This window comes from Nannospalax galili, unplaced genomic scaffold (genome assembly GCF_000622305.1).
Source record: "Nannospalax galili isolate Female #2095 unplaced genomic scaffold, S.galili_v1.0 scaffold180, whole genome shotgun sequence".
Lineage (NCBI taxonomy): Eukaryota > Metazoa > Chordata > Mammalia > Rodentia > Spalacidae > Nannospalax > Nannospalax galili.
The window spans coordinates 2815456-2821737 of NW_008348199.1; the positions used below are offsets into that span (position 1 = coordinate 2815456).

At 51.9% G+C, this 6282-nt stretch overlaps 1 protein-coding gene across 1 annotated transcript in view; it reads right to left on the minus strand.

Moving 5' to 3' along the window:
* Bik (BCL2 interacting killer) overlaps positions 1–6282 on the minus strand; it is a 19079-nt gene that overhangs the window by 4199 nt on the left and 8598 nt on the right. The window lies entirely within an intron of this gene.

A 6282-nucleotide genomic window follows, 5' to 3' on the forward strand; every position in this document is an offset into this window, starting at 1 on the left:
CGCCTTTAATCCCAGCACTCAGGAGGCAGAGACAGGCAGATCTCTGTCAGTTCAAGGCCAGCCTGGTCTACATAGTGAGTTCCAAGCCAGGTACAGGGAGACCCTGTCTTAAAACAAAATTTATTATTTTTATTTTATGTGTATGAACATATTGTCTGCATGTATGTATGTGTACCCGTGTCATGCAATGTCCTCAGAGGTCAGAAGAGGGCATCAGATTCCTCTGCAAGAGCAGCCAGTGCTTTTTTTTTTTTAAATTATTTTTATTTTATGTGTATGCATGTATTGCCTGCATGTAAGTAAGTGTACCTATGTTGTGCAGTGCCCAAGGAGGACAGAAGAGGCTGTCGGGATTCCCTGGAACTGGAGTTACGGACAGTTGTTAGCTGCCATGTGGGTGCTGGGATTTGAACTTGGGTCTTCCAAAAGAACAGCCAGTGCTCTTAACCGCTGAGCCATCTCTCCAGCCCTGGCACTGCCTTTATGGGGAGCACTCATAGCTGGTTTTTTTGCTTTTGTCCTGGGGGTGGACAGAACCCAAGCCTCATGCAGGACAGACAGTTGTGCTGCCACTGGGCTACGTCTCCAGTCTGACATCTTTTATTTTTATTTGTGTGTGTGTGTGTGTGTGTATGATGGGGGGTCGTGTGCATGCCATATCACACATGTGGAGGTTAGAAGACAACTTTGGTGTGTATGATGGGGGTCGTGTGCATGCCATATCACACATGTGGAGGTTAGAAGACAACTTTGTGGAGCTGGTTCTCTCCATCCACCTCTACATGGGTTCCAGTGACCAAACTCAGGTTACCAGGCCTACACAGCAAGCCCCTTTACTCACAGCCATCTTTCTGGCCCTCGATACCCACTTTATTGATGTCTGCTATTCCTCTGGAGTAATAAAGGCAAGTGGGTAAAATGAGAAAAGTCCTCCTCAGTCCTGTCCTCCCTCCCTTACTGGCCAATCTTTCCATCTTCAAAACCAGGGTATCCCCCAGTGCGTCTCAAGTCCTGGCAGAGGCTGCCCTGAACTCCCCCACCATCCCTCAACTCCTGCTCAGAGAACTCCCGTGTTCCAGGAGGCTCTGTACCCTCACTCATCTAGGTCTATCACAACTCTCTTATCCCTCCCTTTCCCAGAATTCCTTGCAACTAGTGCAAGCTGTGTCACCCAGTCTGGCCAGTGAGGTCTCAGAAAAGTTGGAGGCAAGGGTTGAAAGAAAAGGAGCAGACATGGCTAGAGCATCCCCTCTCCTGGCTGCCATCGACACAGCTGTGAGGGCTGGAGCGGCAGCACCCTGCCAAGGATGGAGAGGCAGAGACAGCCTGAGCCTGAGCAACTGGAAGAGTGCCAACAGCTTCCTGCCCCCACCCCTCAGGAGGTTCAAAGTAAATTTCCAGTTCCTGTGGTCAAACGCTGTTCTGAACTACTGCAGTGGTGAATCCCACATCAGTGAATGGCTTTATCTCTATGGAGGCCAGATAATTTACCCCACCTGGTACTCAGCAGCATTCGTTCAGAACGTCAAGACAACGACAATGTGACTCCAGACTCTAATGGCCCAGTTCAGATCCCAGTGCTGCACTGGGTATGGTGGTGAGCACCTGTCACTTCAGCACTCAGGAGCCTAAGGCAGGAGGATTGATTCGAGTTCAAGGCCAGTCTGCGGTACATAGTGAGTTCCAGTCCAGTCAGGACTTCAGGGTGACATAGAGAGACCTTGTCTCAAAAAAAGGGGAAAAAAATAAAATGAACAGCCCTAACCTGAGAATCCAAAATGCTCCAAAATTCAAACCTTTGAGCACCAACAGCACACCCCATGTCAATGGTCAGTGCAGCAGAACTTTGTCCCATGCACAATATTATTTAAAACTCCATACAAAGTACCTTCAGCCTATTGTGCAAAGTGTATATGGGTTGTAAACAAATTTCAAGATTAGACTTGGATTCCATCCCCAAGACATTTTTTTGGAAGCACGCATGTGTGAGCATGTGTGTGGAAGGCAGAGATCCATGTTGGTGTCTTTCTTGATCACTCTCCACCTTATATTTCGAGAGAGGGTCACTTACAAGGACCTGGAGCTCACAGTTTTGGCTACACTGCTGGACCTTAAGCTCTAGGGATCTTCTGCCTCTGCCTCCCTGGCACTGGGATTGCAGGTACTCACTGCCATGCTTGGCTTCCTGATGGTGCCAGGGGTCCTTGAGCTTGGGTGGCATGCTCTATGCTGACAGCCATCTCACCAGCCCCAGTCCCCATGTGACAACATCCTGAATTCAAATCTCTTCCAGTGCCCGATCCTGAGAATGTACAGAGGTCACACTGGCTTGAGCCTGCTCCCTTTTACCTTCCACCAAGCTGTGTTCGGAATGCTTTTGGGCATTCTTCTACCCCAGCAGCCCAGTGAGGGGCAGAGTACTTGCCTGGCATACACAAGACCCTGGGTTCAGCTGGGTATGGTGGCCCACGCCTTTAATCCCAGCACTTGGGAGGCAGAGGCAGGCAGATCTCTGTGAGTTCAAGGCTAGCCTGGTCTACATAGCAAGTTCTAGGCCAGCTTTGGCTACAGGGAGACCCTGTCTCAAAAAGACTGAAAAAAAGGGACCCTGGGTTTCATCCCCAACAACAACAACAACAACACACACACACCCCTGAAGATATTTTTTCTGTTCAGAGGACACTGCAAAGAGGGCTTGGAGAAGTTCATGACTGAGCCAAGAACTGAGAGGCCCAGGCCTTCCCACCCCCTATACCAGGGCAGACCAAGGTCCATCAAAGCAGACTGACCACAGGCTCAGTACACAAAACTATCCTCCAGGGGACACCTGTGGCTAAACACCTAGGTTTCAGTTCACTGCTCGCTTCCTGCATTAAAGAAAGAGGTGGGGAAACCTAGGAGCTCAGAGGACCCTCCAGGTGTCTCAGGGCTGACTAGACATGACTGTCAACAATACACCCCAAATGCATGAGATCAAGGAGACACATGTACTGGAGGTGACATCATCGGGCACTGCAGCAGGCACAGGGGTGTGGCGAGGTCCAAGCTTTGAGGAATTCATATAAGGACAGCATTGTTCTTCCTTCCAGAACTGAGAGAAAGAGTCCACATCCAGAGTTTCTGTCTCAACAAAGAGGTGGCCGTCTCCTCCTAAGAGAGCAGAAAGGGGGCAATATCTGTTCCCTCCCTGTTCAGGTCTCGCAGGGGCCTGGCTGGAAGGGTGAAAGGCATAAACACAGAGAGGCAGCCACAAAGGGGCCGCAGCCTGGCGCAGCACCTGCCAAGCAACAGCTTTGCCTGGAGGTAGAAGCTGTGAGCCCCAGTGAGAGGGGAGGGGCTCCACCTGCCAGAGCACCTGCTCGAAGAGCTTCAGAGGCTGTCCCCCACACCAGGCCACCGCCAGGGGAAGGGGCCTGGGAAGGTCCTAGAAGCTCACACAGGTACGGTGTCCCAGGGAGTGCTTGGCAAGAAACAAAGAGGTAGCCAGGCATGGTGGTGCACGCCTTTAATCCCAGCACTTGGGAGGCAGAGGCAGGCAGATCTCTGTGCGATCAAGGCCAGCCTGGTCTACATAGTGAGTTCCAGGACAGCTGGGGCTACAGGTAGACTCTATCTCAAAAAGACCAAAAAAAAAAAAAAAAAAAAAAAAAAAAAAGAAAGAAACAAAGAGGTAAATCAAGAAATCCAACAAAGATGCCAACAACTCCTGGATCAGCGCGGCAAAGCCATTCATTCTCCAGATGGGTCAGGGCGACTTCCTTCCTTCCTTCCTTCCTTCCTTCCTTCCTTCCTTCCTTCCTTCCTCCCTCCCTCCCTCCCTCTCTCCCTCTCTCCCTCCCTCCTTCCATTTGTGTTGAGACAGGGTCTCCCAGCTGGCCTGGAACTCCCTATATAAACCAGGCTTGCCTCAACTCACAGAGATCTGCCTGCCTCTGCCTCCCTGAGTCCTGGGACTAAAGGTGTGCACCACCACACCCGGTTTTGGGGTCAGGGTGACTTTCACCAGCCCTTTGATGCCCATCTGACAGATCCCAGACTGAACTGGGAACTTTATGGGGATCGTCCCTAACAGTGGCCAGCAGTCAATGATACCACCATCTCAATGGGCAGCCTGACGTCACTGTCCATGTACCTGTACTGTCAGCTTGCTGTAAAGGCAGAATAAAGTGCAGGGTTCACACAAAAGGCAGGAGGCAGGAGCACAGATGTCCCACACTGAGGTCTCCCATACTGGGGTCTCCCACACTGGGGGGTCTCTGACCAAGGCTCAGCCAGGGGTACTGAACACAGAAGGAAAGAATAAAGCCAAATGGATAGACCAGGAGGTCGTTCCCCCCCCCAAGCCTCCTCAAAGCGGACAGCAGGTGTACTATGCAGCTTCACAGACACCCACTAACGGTACCTGCGGACTGGCAAGACGAATACACACATGCGATGCAAACATCACTAGTTTACCACATGCTAAGCAAGACTGCAGTACACATGAAGACGTCTTTACAGCACTGAAAAAACGGAAGGCTTCGGGCCAGGTTAGTCTCATGAAATATGCATAGAATCTTCATGCACAAACTTCTAAAACTCCACAAAGAACCAGAAGGAAACTGGCTGTGATGGTGCAAGCCTGTAATCCAAGCACTTGGGAGGTGGAGGCAAGGTGAAGAGTTCAAGGCCAGCCTGTTCTACATAGCAAGTTTGAGGTCTTGTCTCAAAACACCAAAAGTAAATAATACAAACAATTCAGATAAATGGAGACACAGACCTGCTTATGGCTGATACATCTCAGTGTGGCAGAGTAGAAGCAGCGTGTGCACAGTGCCTGTGAATGTGTGCGAACCCCGGGAGTTGGGTGGTCCTTGAGGACTATGTCCAGAACCTCACTGCCCTCAGGCTCAGACCAAGGGAGTGGCTGAGCTTGCAAAGCCATTTCCCTGGGAAAGCAGGCCAGGCCCTCATTTGCATCTATCCCCTCCCTCCTCCCCCTCCTCTCCCTCCTCTCTGCACACCCCACCTCCACCTCCACCTCCACTTCCACACAAGGCTGTTTCCATCTTGAGCAGACCCTTGCTCCTAACCATCCCCAAGGCAAGGGCCACGGTGAGACGTACTTCAGCTTTGAGGCCGAGCAATGACCTCCACCTTGACCTTCTGTCCTGACACCCTGAATTCCCAGCATTCGCAGAACCAGATGGAAGTCATCCAGGCACCTGGGCTGCCTGCCACCATAGGCAGGAGAGAATGGGCCTGCCAGAGGGTCAGGCACCTGTCTCTGTCTTCCTTCAGAACACTCTTGGACTCCTTCCATCCTAATGGGCTTTGCACATACCCCACTCTCACCTCGGGTTACTATTCTGACCCCAACGCTAACCCTTCCCATCCCCGGACCTCAGTTTCCCCACCTGTTGTTGAATGGGGATAATAGATGCAAATGCTGGGGCACCTTTTCTAGGCAAGAGTCCCACCAACTGCTGCTGTTTAAGCAGGGTGTAGCTCTGTGTGGTTAGCTCTCTGCCCAGTGTAACCCTTCCACCACCACCAGAAATCAGCTCATCTAAGCCTTTCCCATGAGCCTCTTGTGCCCACCTAAGGTCAAGAATCTAAAAGGCTCCATTACCTAGTAGGCAGGGTTGGTCCTGATGCTCTGGTCCCCAGGGACAAACACTTGTGGCCCTGGGACTGGGTGGAGCCCCACACTGGAGGGTCACTGCAGTGGCACCATCCTGCTGTAGGCCATCCTACCATCCCCAGTCCTGCTCTCTCCAGTCAGACCTCCACCAGGCAGACACCTCAGGGCTGACCTCTTTACTGTGTGGCTCCCCAGACTCCCCCCACCCCCACAGTGCCAGGCAACAACCACTAGAGGGCCTCAGCCCCTTCTCTGACCACACCCAGGAACTATGAGCTGGGACAAGCCCCAGCTCTGGGCCTCTGCACATGCAGTACCCACTACCCAGGCATCTTCAGGACACTGGCCATCCTACAGGTAGGGCCTCATTCCAGGGATCAAGTTCCCAGACACTCTGACTGGAAGCACTCCACCACCTTCCCATAGCCCATCTCTGCCTCCCTTTACCTCCACTCAGTCACACCTAAATGGAGGTTTAGAGATGGCCTCTGGAAACAGGCTGCTGGGTATCCTTGGGTAAATTTATATACTTCTCTGTCTCAAGTCTTTCCACAGAGCACAGACAGGTGCATCTATAAGCACAAAGGAGGGAAGACATCAGGGACAGCAGGGCCACAGTGGCCACGGGAGGATGTTGGGGGGGGGTTAGCATATATATA